The following is a 15,540-nucleotide window of genomic DNA, read 5'->3' on the forward strand; positions in this document are numbered from 1 at the left end:
TAGAATTTGTATGCAGGTAATTTCTGTATGGGGTTAAAACCTACAAAATTGAGAGGAGATGCGACAATAACATGTGATTTTCTCTTGCTTGGAGAGATGCTTGTGTGGGATTTGGGCCACTGATCGGAATATGTCGTTGAACTTAGTCAGTTCGTGACATTCATTTATCAAATGGTTGGTTTTATTACATAGGGCGCATGTGATGGATGTTTTTCTTTGCCAGGTGGTTTTAGATTGTGTTTGGCCTGATCTGGATTGATGATGGTGATGGGAGGTATGATGATGGGGGGCTTGCTTTGTTGTTGGTTGTTGTTTCTCCTCAAACACACATAAGACATCTAGGGGTCCTTCTTCCCCGGGTGGGGGAATGGGTTCTGTGGACTTGGTATCTGAGTCTAGCAGATAAGAGTTTCTATTCATGAATCGACGTACAAAACTCAATGATTTGTGGAATTTGGTGAGGTGGGAGCACCTTCTCTTATGATGGTTTCCCGCGCAGATAGTGTGCGTATGGTGTTGGCATCTAGGTTTTCCTTTTATGAACCTGGGTGAATGGGTGGTTTTGGTAAAGTTTCCATAGTTCTGGGCATAGGTTTAACGGATGGGTAGGGTCATCACATAAAGGACATGGTAATGCAAAGGAGGCAATTGGTTGTTCATGTTAACGGATGGGTAGGGTCATCACATAAAGGACATGGTAATGCAAAGGAGGCGGTGGGTTGCTCATGTTGCCTTTGTGCATTGCGGGAAGGTTTTTTAGAGCATGAAACTGGTTCTTCTTGAATGTAGATGATGTTCTTACATCCATGGTCCATTTGAGGTTGGGCTGGTACTATCGGCTCATTAATTTTGGTTTGAATGAGTGTGCTTAATGTCTCTTAGTATCGAGGGATATCAAGACAGTGATGAGTGTAGTGCCCATGTTTTTTGCATATAGCACATGCATGGTTGGTGTGTAATTATTTATTATGTAAAGGCACAAATTTTTCTCCTTTTGGTGGAGCTGAGGTTATCATTGTTTTAGAGGCATGCATGAGGGTTTTTAACTCATCTAACGTGAGGCATATGTGGGTTAGGTGCCCAAATTATTCATAGAAGGGGGTATCACGTGGGGGGCCTTCTAGAGTGGTGAAGGGTGTACTTTGTCGGAGACGGGTTCCGAACAAAGATGCCCCAATAAAAGAAGATCCAATAATGGTGGTTGTGTGATGTCCTCTACGCCTAAATGGTGGGAGTCATGGCACACCTCCTGATAATAGGGGAGGTTTAAAAAATGTCTAGATTGACGAGGAGCCGTGGGGTCCCCTATGGTGTTGATTAGAGTGTGTGCTACTTTGTGTATGGTGAGGGAGGAAGATAAGTATCAATGAAAAATGATCACATACATAAAACAAAGTGAAAATATAAATGGTTTATTTTCTTTTAATAATTAAACTATGTGATCAAGCAAACAAAAAAAGGTTTTTGTTTGTTTCATATGACAAAAAAATCCTATGTAGACTTAATTGTCCTTTCCACTCTCAAAGTAACTGGGCCTTGTGAAGATATCTTCTGATTGGTCCTTGGGCAACATCCCAAAAGAATTGGCGATGCCTTCTAGCAGCCGAAGAATCAACCAAGGTAATGGTAATGAGTCTCAAGTGTTTCCTGCGCAATCACCTATAGGGAAAGGATTCCCTAGATTTTGGCCACTAAACTGTCTTCGTCCCACATGAGCATTAGAGTCTTTAACTTCTTAGTAATCAGTTACCAGTACTAAGCACTAGATGGGTTAGGTATCCCCAAAGAGTACCATAAATACTGGATCTAAGTTGAACCCCCTCTAATTCAGGTCTCTGCCATGCTCGGGTATTATTTTTCATTAGATGATTGAAGGATTTTAAGATCCCTAAAAATTCAAAATCTATGTTTCAAAGGTGTAACATGACCATGTCGGCTTATGGGGTGCCTACCCCCAATGGTTCTAACCTGGACTATAAATTGTTTGGTGGCCACTGTGGGGAAACTTAGTTGGTCCAAGCTATGGTTGTTTTTAAGGAGTCTTAATTCACTTATGGAGTGATTTTGTAAGCTAAAATAGACTAAGTACCAAAATCTCTGAAAACTAGATTCCCTTGAGTACAAAGTGTATGGAAGCTTAGTGTGTGATGAAAGTGAGCATACAAAGTGTGATAAGATGCAGATATGCAGTGATCCTTTACATTTTCCTTCTAATTACATAAGTTTTGATTGTTCCTTGAATGTAAAAAAGAAATATGTTGTGGATTATGGGCCACTTACTCTTTTCCTATTAAACCATGTGGAGTTTAACAAGGGAGATGGAAATTCAAATGATTTCGAGAAAGTTTTCATGTGCAAGCCCAAGTTCTTCTAAGAGATGCAAGGGAAGCAAATATTAATTAGTTTCTCTAATAATGTTTTCTCCTTGTCCCAAAAAAATGATGAATGAAATGCTTTGGTTAGTAGCAAGATTTGTGGATGATGGACCACTTACTTATTTACTAATTAAGCTATGTGATTTGTAGAAAATTTAAGATAAATAGTTTGAAAAACATATGTGGAATTTGGCCACTTACTTTTATCCCTAATTAATATTGTGTGTATTTGCAAATACAAAATGAAAAATACTCTAATTGCTTCACTAATTGAGGTTAGTAAAGAAACTAGGGTATTAAATAGAAAATACAGAATGCAAAGGTGAAGGCAATTCACTAAAGGCTTTCAATTACTTGAGAAAATAGAAAAATACAAGGCTCTTTTTTGCTTTATGTTGGATGCGTGGGTTTAGCGCACACATACGCGTGCGCGCGTTTGTTAGAGTGAAAGTCATGCAGATGAGAAAGAAAAGGAAAATTTTCACTTCTACAGGCTCGAAACAGGTTATTGGGGTCTGTAAAAATTCCAGAGAGGTGTTGAGCACCTTGTAGGATGGTTGTGTAGATATGAGGTCCTACAAAAGCAATCTTTAGATTAATGAAGAGACAAATGTATGGTCACCATTCCTGTGGTAGTGTTTTTGTGGCAACGGTGTACCAAAAGACACTTCCTTAGCTGTTGATTTTTCCTTGCAAAGGATCACAGGCATAATTGGTGTTGTTAGTGGACAAACTTAAATAAACATAAAATTGTAAGTAGTGGAAACAATGCATACATAAACATAAACTAAACAAAGAGGTAAATACACAAACAATGCTCAAATGGAGCAAACAAATCAATAAGATAATGAAAAATCTCCCTTTATTGACAGCTGGTAGTAGAGGTTGAATACAAAATATGAATCTTAGACACTTGAAGAGAATTGTTGGGATAGGGTCCCTAGGGTCAGTTTTGGGGTTAGTTAACCCAAGTTTTATATAATTTTTTGTAAAATATGTAAAGTCTCCGTGAAATGTGGATGCAGAGCACGTAGGTAGATAGGAGTCAAAGGGGTCTTAGCCCCTTGTTTAGATAAGTAAATAAGTTGGTTTTGAGACTCACCCATGGTCCGCAGACCATGGTATTGTATTGAGAATGCTATATATTTGAGTCATAGCGAGTCTAGAAGAGGTAACTAAGTAAGCTAAGGAAATATAGAGACTGTTTTGGGCAAGTGCTAAGGAAGGAAGTTTATGCTTCCTATACTTAGGCAAGAAGGCGGAGGCTCATGCAGCTGAGTGCGCAGGAGGCCTTGGTAAGTCCAAAACTGAGTGCGCAGGGTAGAAGAGTCTATAATCTGAACATTGAAGATCAATAAAGACTGATTTTGAAGAATTACTGTGCAATTTGAGCATTTCTGTTTATGTTATATTTTGTCGCTCAATGATATGTTTTCATGAAATAATGTATGAATGTTGCACGAAACTACCGAATCTATCTTATTTATGCATGATTTAAGTAATTATCTATGTTCGTGAAGTTAAGGGTTGATTTTGCTATGTTTTCTAATGAATTGGATAGATCTGCACGAAATTAGATCTAGGGTTATTTATTGATGCATGAAAGTAGGTAATTTGTATGTTTAAGGTTCACAAAGACTGATCATAGAACTTTGCAAGGGTCTTGAAGTCGGTTTAATCGAGTTATCGTAATGAGTCCTAGAAGGATACCGGACTGCACGGAGGTAGATCTGAGCTATAGGAGCTTAAGAACCACTTATCACATGTCCTTGGATGCAGAAACCTAGTTCTAGCATCCCCCAATACTGCTTCGGGTGAGACTGTAGCTTGTGCTATGTAGGTTGTTGCCGAAAGAACTAGTATTTAGGGTTTTGTTGGTTGGTGTGAACAACTCTAAACCTGGGTCAGGCCCCTTTAAGCCAACAAACGGTTCTGTTTTCAAGACCGGGATCTATCTGAGAGATGTGTGATAAATGGTTTCCTACGAAGAAATAGCCTTATAAGTGGATTGATCGAAAATCGTATGCATTTGCGGCTCAGGAAAACAGGAGCCCTAAATTATCCAAGGAGTAGTGGTTGCAGAGATTTTTGTACACGGACGAGACCGACGTGTTCTTATTCTTCTTCCCTGAAGAACTATACAATTGGTTGTCTAAATTAGCCAATATTCAAGGGACGTGGAGGCTCGAAGGCCCTATAGCGTGGACTCCTAAACTAGTGTGACATCTAGAAGCATCAGAAAACAATATCGCGCAGGTTGTAGACCATTGGATTGATCGCACATTAGGAAGCTTTGTGACTTATTTCATGATTGACAGGAACATCAGCTATAGCGAAGTAGAACGAAGAATTTTTAAAGGGCCGCAAGGTAAATATTTGAACTCACTAAAAACTTGGATTAAAATGTTGTTATGTGAAAAGAGGGTTATGCAGTTACCTTGATGTTCAGGGCTACGCGAAGTGGGAGATTCTTTAGAAGAAACAAAGGATATAGCCCAAAATATATTCTGCTCATTGAACCCCCTTCGAGCGATGACGAAGGGAGAATGTTGAATATGCCAAAAGTGTGGTTCAGTTAATTACACAGGGTATTCGGTTGCGGGTGGAAACACCATAGGGTATTGGGTTGAAAACCCCAACAAAGCGGAGGGCATACAGTATAAGGAAACACGCACACAAACAATCTAAATGCTTAAACTACTAAAGTAGGAAGAAGAGGTGTTACACAATAATTTGTCACTTTCTTCGTTCCAGTCCTCCTACTGTGTCATGTGTCCTAGTCAAACATGCTCATATTGAACATTTGCTCTCTGATGTTGCCAAATGACCCACTTTCCTAAATTTATCTGCTTCATCACGTCTTTTTATAAAATAAACGCGCTGATGGGCGCTCCTAAACAGCCTAGATGCGCTGCCAGCGCAGAAGTACACCTGATTCCCGCGTTGGTCTGATTTTATGTACCAGCACGAGGTTACTTGTAATCTTCGGCGATGACCTGACTGGCTGTATTACTCAATAGTGATGTCAGCGCTGAAGACCAGTTATGCACCTGCGATGATCCAGATTGGGCGATTTATTCCAACAGTCGGCCTTCCAGATGATTCCAGGCCTAGTTGTTGACATAGTTTGTATCGCCCTCCTTTCTCTGGCATGGTTGTTTCATCATTTGTGCTACCTTCCTTGGAGATAAGCTCACTCTTCCACATTTCAAGGAGACTCCTTCTCCTATTTAAACACTCACCTATGTTATGATCAGCTAGTTGGAAAATTATTGGATTGGACAGTGCTATTACTGTTTTGATAGGTAGCTGGTGTGAGTGTGACTGGTGTGAGAGTATTGATAGCTTGTGGAAGGTTGTGAAGTGCCCTTAATCTTGTACAAAACTTATGAGTGAGAGAGCTCTTGTATGTTGGGAGATCCATCTTCAAAGAGTGAATGCTTGAAGAACATGCTGGCTAGATCCTTTCTGAGAAGGCTTGTGACATCAAGACTTTGGTTGTAAGCTGACTCTTATTTCATTATTAATACAATCAATGATGGTTTCCTATGTCTTGTATGTAATTTACTTGATAGCTCATGACTTCTTGACTTTGTGAGTAAATAGTTCATTGTTGTTCCAGTTACATGCTTTGTTGTATTCCCTTTGTATTGTTTCAGGTTGATCACTCTTTAGGAGAAGGAAACGGAATCTGGAGCAGTGCAACGGAACTCCATCGACCACCGGTTGAGGTAGGCCTCCAACTATGATTGTTTAAGGATAGCTATTGTTGATCTGTCCTTGTTTGTGACTAGACCCTCTAGGGCTAGAGGAGTTGCCTCTGTCCGCAGAGGGAACACTTTCCTGCATCACAGTACTTACATTCCATTATCACAAAAATATCCTCAACTTCAAACACAAAAAGAACCTAGACAATTGTCTATTGTCAAACATTCTGATGGTTCTTCTGGTCTCACATTCACAAGCCCTCGTCTTGTCAGATCCATGACTATCTTAGATATGCCTTAATACCTCCTCCAGTTATGCCTTCTCCTGCTCCTTTATCAGTTCCAGTTCCACCAATATATTATGTTCCCAAAATAAACCAAAAGAAACCTCTAACCCATAAATTTAATGATTGCCAATTCTGTGTATCGGGTACATCTTCTAGTTTCCAACTAGAAGATCAAAAGCATGAAACAGTATTGCATGATATTAAAAGCTTTAGTCTTCCCAGAGCTCAATATGATCTGACAACAAAGATTAATGAAAGATATTTAGAGCCTGCAAACTCTAGAAGAACTTTCAAGAATGGTACTCTAAAGTCAGATTTCTAATGGATACAAATGAAAAATATGTCAGATACAGATCAGAGTGAAACAGAGAAAATGTATAATTACACAAACTATCAGATTGTTTGTATGTTGCAAAACATAGATGACATAGCCAAAGATGTGCTAGAAATTAAAGAACATAAAAAGAAAATGCACAGTGGTTATAATGAATGTTTGGGGATACAGAATGAGCACACACGGAAATTGAATGATATCAATCCCAACATGCTAATTATGGACATTTAAGAGATGCATTACCACAGCCTACTTCTCGACCTCATTATAGAGAAGTAGATCTGTCAAGTTCAAAATTAAAGTTTTCTTCCAGTTCAGATGAATCAAAAGATGGTCTTAGAAGTATTTTGCTCAAAAGCATTGATAACATAGACACTACTAAGATTGAGAAAGTACAAAAAGGAATAATGTTAGCCAGAGAAAAAACAGACTTGATGAGAGTTAGGCTAACCACTTTTCCTACTGTTGAAAGCTTGAGATTACCAAAAGGTTATGTCAATCTTAAAAACCTTGTAGAAAATGGCCAACCATCTGCTCCACAAATTTTGGCCATGTCTGGTGTTACCTCTAATGCTACCAGAACTCCTGGAGAACCCACTCAAGGAGATACTAGTTCTAAAAGAGATAGAGGTGATACATTTACATTCTCACATAAGGGAAAGAAAGGTGACCGGGATACTTTTGCACATGAAGCATCTGCGGATAGTCCTTTTTCTAGATATAGAGACAATTTGGAAAGTGTCCCTGCCAAATCTGAAAATCCATCAACTAAAGGATTTGGCAATACACTTTTGGTAAATATTGATTGCATGGAAAGTGAGGAAGTTATAACAGTTTTGCATAATGTCCATGCTTGGGCGCTACAAAGAAAAGCTGAAACTAAAGCATCATGGTCTGATATAGTCACACAAATTGTTTGGTCTTTTACTGGTATTTTAAAACAATGGTGGGATAAGTTGTCTGAAGAAAAAATGAACAATATCATTGAACATCCAACGGATCCCCTGAAAGCTATTTTTGATGCCTTAAAACATGAGTTTGTGGGGGTAGTACCAGAAGATTCAGTGCGTCATGCTCAACTCTTTTTATCTCAAAGATTGTGTAACATAGATTATCTGCATGATTATTATTGTGTTATGCAAAAACTTCTTTATCAAGCAGCGAATCCTCACAATGTTGCTTATTTGAGGTATTACATAGCTTCAATGCCAGGAAAAATTCCAGATTTGATTAATCAGTATATTGAGACCAACAAAGTAAAAATTGAGAATTCTTCATTTGCTGCAGTACATCAAATGATAGTTTCTGTTCTACAAAGAGAATGTGCATCAGAAAAAGCTAAAAAGAATTTTAAGAAGCAGATGCATTTCAGTACAAAGTTGTGTAATAATTTTGCAGAAACTTATGATTTTGGATGTAGTAGCAAATCTAAAAAGAAAGTGTCAAAAGTTTCATGCTCATGCAAGACAGATAAGTATACTCCTAGGAGAAAATATTATCCTTCTAAGTTTTCCAAAAAGAAGAGGATAGTATTCAGAAAAAGAGCAAAGCCTTCTAAAAAGGTAACATGTTTTATATGTGGAAAAGAAGGCCATTATGCTAATACTTGCAAAGAGAAAAAGAACAAGAAACAGTTGAAGATCATGGATGTTTTTACTACAGTCCATAATCCAGAAGATTGGGATCTCATTTCCCACTCAGATGGCGAATATTTTGAAATTTCCAGTGATTCTTCTACTTCAGATAATGATGATTTACCTAATATTAGAAGAATAAGTTTAGAATCTGATTCTTCTGACTCTGATGAAACTTTTATTGCTGATATTAAAATGTTTTACTTCAACAAAACAGACAATTTGCAGAATCAGATTGATGAGGTCAAGACACAGCTAGCACAGCTTGAACCGTCCCAGTTAACAACTAGAAGAAGATTGAAAGAAAAGCTGGAAAGTTTGGAAAAACAATTACCTTCCAAAAGAATAATTGATGATGAGGATTTTATTGAAAGAGAGTTTGATTCAATGTTCAAACCATTGCATATTACAGAAGCTTCTCAAGTTATAGGTATGGATGAAATCAATACTCTCAAGAAGAAAATTAGCAGTTTGGAATCATCTATTAAACTAACAAGATCAGAAATATTGCAATTATCAGCTAAACTTCAAAGTCTTATTTCTGATTATGATGATGCTAATTCCAAATTGACAAGAATTTTGATGAAGGATATTCCAGAAGAAATGCCCATGAAATCTAAGGAAGTAGATTTGGTAAATATCATGGGAATAGGAGATAAAGTGGTAATTCCTTTGAAAATAAAATTGCCAAATTTAAAGGAATACACCCTAGATGCACAAATTGATTCTGGAGCTATGTGTAGTTGCTGCAAATTCGGTGCAATTCCTTCTTATTATTGGCAGCCTACTAAACTGTCCTTCAGAGCTGTGAATAAAGAGTTAATGGAGATTAACCATGTATGTCCTGATTTTCCAGTTTATTTGAATCATGTACAGACATATGTTACTTTGTACAGTTTTGATACAGGATCAGATGTCCTATTGGGACAAGATTTTTTGAACAGATTCCTTCCAGTCACCTTTGGCAAAGACTCAGTCACATTTACTACTGTTGAAGGACCAATTATGATTCCTGCAAAGAATGATTACCAGCTTAAGGTCAAGCCCAGTGAAGAAGACAATCTGCAGGATACCATGCAAGATCTTACCAAAATTCAAAAGATTGTTAAGCATGCAGAAATACATGGCCAAAAGACATTGCAAGCCATATCAGATAAGCTGCACCATGATTGCACAGCAAGCAATCCAGACGCTTTCTGGACCAGAGAGAAATATTTTGTAGCATTACCTTATAAAGAAGGGTATGTTCCTAAACCCTAATCATATGTCGCCTACTAAACAGGCTTTGTGCAAACAGGAGATTCAGCAGTTGCTTGAACAGAACCTAATTGAGCCTTGCAAAAGCCCATGGGCATGTCCGACCTTTTATGTCAACAAACATAGTGAGCAGAAACGTGGAAAGAAGAGGTTGGTAATTAATTACAAAGCTTTGAATGAGGCTCTAATGCCTATCAGGTATCCTCTTCCCAATAAAGAATTGTTGCTTGCTAAAATCGCCAAGGCCAATGTTTTCAGCAAATTTGATCTTAAAAGTGGTTTCTGGAAAATAGTTATCATTCTAGATGAAAAATATAAAACAGCCTTCACAGTTCCAGATGGCCAATACCAATGGACAATAATGCCATTTGGTTTGAAGAATGCTCCTTCTGAGTTCCAAAAGCGGATGGAAGATATTTTTGGAGGGGTAGAGTATGTGATTATATATATTGATGATCTTCTTGTATTTAGTAAGGATGTAAATACTCATAAGTTGCATTTAGAAAAATTCTATGAAATGGTGTACAAGCATGGTTTAGTTCTATCTGACTCAGATGAAAAGTTTCAAATTGGAAAAGTCAGAATAGACTATTTAGGATTGCATATTGAACAGGGTCACATAGAGCTTCAACCTCATATCCTTCTTCATCTTCTGAAATTTCCTGATACCTTCCTTGATGTAAAGATGCTTCAAAGATTTTTAGGTTGCTTGAATTACATCCGTCAGTTCTATGAAAAGCAATCTGAAGATACTAAGATTCTGCAGAAAAGGCTGAAGAAAGAAAAAGTTGAATGGTCTAATGAGATGACTATGGCAGTAAGGAACATAAAAAGAAAAATCAGAGAACTTCCCAAGTTAAGACTGCCTGACACTGATCTCCCATTTATTCTTGAAACAGATGCATCTGATCATACATGGGTTGCAGTGTTATTACAGAAACATGGAAGGAAAGAACTTGTTTGTGCATATGCCTCTGGTACTTTCGATGACACAGAAACTAAGTATCCATCTTCCCACAAAGAGATACTTGCTGTCAAAAGGGGAATTCAAAGATTCAGATTGTTTTTAAAAAGTGTCAGATTTTTAGTTAGAATTGATTTGAAGCATATGAAAGGTATTTTTTCCAACAAGAAATTGTTAGAACAAGGAAATACCAGGGTTCTAAGATGGGCTCTTTGGCTAGAAGGTTTTGATTTCGATATTGTCTACAAATCAGGTGCAAAAAATTATTTAGCAGACGTGTTGACAAGAGAAGGAACTCGAGAAATAAAATACATCAAGATGTTTAGACCCCTGTACAAAGGAAAAAGTTCTTCAAGTAAAAGTCCAGTCCATTCTAGTGTCTGTCAGTCCAAAGTCTGTTCTGTCTTGGTCTGTAGTCAGTGTAAATATGAATTCTGTTGGGATTGTTTCGTTTTAAGAGTCAAGTCATTACCAGTAAAAGTCATCCAAATGATTTTGAAATTTTGGTTTGATTCAGAGTCCGGTATGACAGCCTATAATAGTGAGTTACCTTATAGAGATAGGCCTTGGCGTGTCTTTTATTCACTATTTAGAGAGCCAGTTCCCATCTATTTTGGTTTTGTCCAACATACTGATTGGACATGACAAGATTATTTCTCTATCCATCAGAGGGCCAGGATACATGGTTATGTTAGAGTCATTGCATATGCGACACAGTTAGATAGTGCTAATAATTGGTGGAGTCCTTGGTTTAAGTTGTTTATGTTTAAGTATATGCCTAGGGGTGAGCGGATTTGTCATTTTAATTTCTAGGAAACCATTAGCACTTTAATTTGGGAAATTCATATTGCTGCTCAACACAACTACACTGTAGAGTTTGAATTTCCTCATTCTGATACAGAAGTAGGCTTACTAGCAAGATGAACCATCATTCAGTTTGAAAGTCAGCTTCCATGGAGAGATTTCTATAGATCCCAGACTGAGACCAGTAAACGTATTCCATTTTCCATTTTATTGTTGTTTCTTGGAAGAAGCACCTCCATGGCTTGATGATGCTTTGCCTCATAATATATTTGCTCCCGACATAGAACAATTACTAGAGATAGATGAAGCTGATAGAGAATATGCTGCTGCAGAAGATTGGAAATATAATAGTGATTGATGTATATGATCACTCATCCGATATCATGTACATTTTAGTTTTCGTGGGTTTTATTTAGAATATCCGCTTTGTAATTATTATGAACCGATGTCCTAGATTCCGGTTGTCTTGTCTATAGATCACATAATCTTGCTTTTTAAGTAGTGTCGGATTCGGTCCCCATATGGCTCTGCCTCTAAGGGACGAGATAACAGGTGGTAGTACCCACTTGCCTGAATCTTTGAAGTACGCACTACTGATATTCCTTCGGATATGATTTCCTGCATGATAAAACCCACGAAAACTAAATGTACATGATATCGGATGAGTGATCATATATATCAATCACTATTATATTGCCAATTTTCTGCAGCAGCATATTCTCTGTCAGCTTCATCCATCTCTAGTAATTGTTCTATGTCGGGAGAAAATATATATGAGGCAAAGCATCATCAAGCCATGGAGGTGCTTCTTCCAAGAAACAACAATAAAATGGAAAATGGAATACATTTACTGGTCTCAATCTGGGATCTGTAGAAATCTCTCCATGGAAGCTGACTTTCAAATTGAATGATGGTTCATCTTGTTGTTTATCCTGTAAGCCTACTTCTGTATCAAAATGAAGAAATTCAAACTCTACAGTGTAGTCGTGTAGAGCAGCAATATGGATTTCCCAAATTAAAGTGCTAATGGTTTTGGTTAGAATTGTGTGAATATGTGAAATATCATCCCTACATATTGGTTAGAATTGTGTGAATATGTGAAATATCATCCCTACATATTGGTTAGAAGTGTGTGAATATGTGAAATATCATATGCATATTGACTGCTACATTAAAAAGAGAGGGGAGTTGAAATTCTTACCCGTTAAACACCTCCAGATCAAACCCACTTATGTCTGCAACACAAGAAAGGGCTTTCTTCCAGTTCTCAATGGTAGTGGATTTGTATCGCGGCTTCTCTGTTTTAGTTTCAGCGTCATAGCTTTTCTTCTTTTCGAGGTTTTGTAGGGCTTCAGTGTAGAATTTTTTGCCCCACCGAAGCTCAGCAGGCTCGACTTGGTAGAACACGGGGATAATGGGAGCCCCTGATTCCAGCATGAGTAGGAGCTCATCTAGACACCATTTTGATTCCACATATAGTGGGGAGAAAATGGCTCCTTGAACAAAAGTTGTTCTAATAGCACCTTCTATTCGCTGAATGAAGCTGTCTCCCTCTTGTAACTCTGGACGGTCCAAGAAAGGTCGAAATCCATGTGAAAGAAGGCAATAAAAGAGATGGCTAGCCAACGTCTTCTTTACATCAGGACCGCGGTGATTAAGAAAAACGTCATAATAGTACATGTTGTTGGAATCAGAGGTGGTAGCAGAGGAGGAAGATGCAGAGGTGGAAGCAGAGGAGGAGGATGCAGCGATTGCAAATTGGAAAATAGAAATAGCAACTGAGGTGATGCGAAACCTTGGATAGTTGATGCAAGAATGCGAGAGACCAGACCAATTAAAATCTCTCAGAAATTCTCTGGACAGTAGGGAAAAAAAAAATTGTCAATGTAATGAAAGCAATGCCCATGAGTGTCAGACTTTCCTTTTTTTTCAAGTATGTTGAGGTTAGGTTTGATTCAGCCTAAATATGTTTTTGTTTTCACATGTTGCTTCTTACTTAAATTTCGCCATGAAATTTAAAATGGAATTAAAAATTAAATTTTACAAAATCAACTAATCTATTTGATATCTTCTTTGACAGGAATGCAGAAAAGAGAGATGCTCCTACAACTTGACTTGCGTTCTTGAAAAACGAACCAGAAGCTCACTGCGTTCACAGCTTTTGTTCAGATTGGCCCCCAAAAAGCAGTCATGGAATTTTAAGCTGACCTTGGTCCGCGTTACTTCACTTTTCGTCATGGAATCCGAAGCTTACAAATGTCAGTCAACCTCAGTCCTTGTCATTGGCCCCTCGTCCACTTTAATTTCATACCTTAACCATGGATTAAAGTTGTTACGGGAATCAAAAGACGACCTCTCTGCAGGTGGCAACAAGATGCATTAATTTTGTTTGTTTGTTTTTTAATTTAAAAGACGATGTTTTGAGTATTTGTGGATTAATATGAGGCTTCGTTTTCATTAAACTATTAATTTAAATTTTATAAGAGGTGCCAGAAGTGGGATTTAAAACTATCTTATCGGATGTTATATTTCTAGTAATTTCATAAAGATAAAGAGTGACAGTATCCCACAAATAAATAGACTAAGACAATGTAATATAAATTTAATGGCAAGTAAATATATCAATTCATATACAATAAAATAATTTTTTTTAATAGTATATTTCATTTAAAATTTAAAAAATTATAAAAATAAATTAAATTATAATTTTATTTTAAATTGTTATTATTATTAAGTGACAGTAATGATAGATAAAAAAAATTATGGAGATTTACCCTCATTTTATTATGGAAATTTTTAATTGTAAATAGGCTTTATTACAATATCATGGTTTATCAATACCACATGCTCAAAAACTCATAATTCATCTCATATGACATTTTTTTAATTAATCAAATTAATTAAAAAGATAAAAAGAGTATAACTACTTTGCAAGTAAATCTCAACTTTTAATTTGTGGATCCGCTAAGAGTATTCTAGAATATTTCGTACAAGTTAAATCTCTAGCATCCATCTAATGATTATTGATAATTAAATTAAAATTCTAAAATAAACACACCTATTAATCTAATTATTTTTTCTTCTAACACTAAAACTAATCTAATTATTGCGCATGCACTGTTGTCACCCATGTCAACACATCATAGACTATTTATAGCCTAGGTTGGGTGGCGGTTGCACTTAGATATTCTAAAATTTATAGCCCATGTCAGCGATGCAGCTCACATTCCATGTTCAAGCAGAAGTGGTGAACAGATAGAGCTTGAGCATTTACACCAAGCTCGAGTAGTGAATACTGGAGTAAATACGTAGGGGAAAACTCATCCCTTCTCTTGTAACATTTTGCAAGTATCTCACTTTCGTTGTGTGTGTTGGTCTTCGTTGCATATCTCTGCAGCTCTTGTCAGCCTTGGCAGTTGGTCTCTATTAGTCCTATTGGTTTTCACCACAAGCAGGTGTTTCCTCACCCTATTTCTTTGCTGCTTAGTGGTTAGCCTCTATGACTAGTCTTGCCAATGTAATATTATGTTTTGGAGTTATCGCATTACATATCTAGGGTTTACCACATACCCTATCATATTGCTTGGCAATAAATCTGATCAATATGCAATGGAGTTTCCATCAGTTTTTTGAGAATATGGATTCTTTAACAGTGGATTCACTCTGAAAAATTTGAAGTTATGTATGCTAGAACATGGAGTCTCTAGGTGTACAACCTCCTTGTGTCTGATCATTGTCCACCATCAGTAATCAGATCTGAAACTTGATATGCTTTTCTTAGGAATCTGGAATGTTCAGTCCCTAGTATGGTCGCCAGAATGTTAGCACTCTGTAATTTTCTGAGGTTGAAGAATAAAATCACAAAGGTAACCACAAACCAAATTTGGAAGCTTCAGAGAGGGCTCTCTCTATAAGATTTAACTTTCTTTGATTGAATATTAGGCTATTTATGAAGTTTGTGGTTTGTTTGTATTTGAATGGTTGGTTCATAACTATATTACCATTGGGCTATGGAGTCTGCTTCATAAAATACAAATTGGCAACAATGTCTACATATAGATCTCATAGGGCAGGGTATCCAACTCGAATGGATTCTTTAAGGTCTGTGAAATGGAGAAGAAGAACAGGTTTAAGGTTCACTTCAAATATAAAGCATTGTTACTTGAATTCTATATTTA

This window comes from Pinus tabuliformis, chromosome 1_1 (genome assembly GCF_031772625.1).
Source record: "Pinus tabuliformis cultivar Carrire ecotype Pingquan chromosome 1_1, CPIR1, whole genome shotgun sequence".
In the NCBI taxonomy this organism is placed as follows: domain Eukaryota; kingdom Viridiplantae; phylum Streptophyta; class Pinopsida; order Pinales; family Pinaceae; genus Pinus; species Pinus tabuliformis.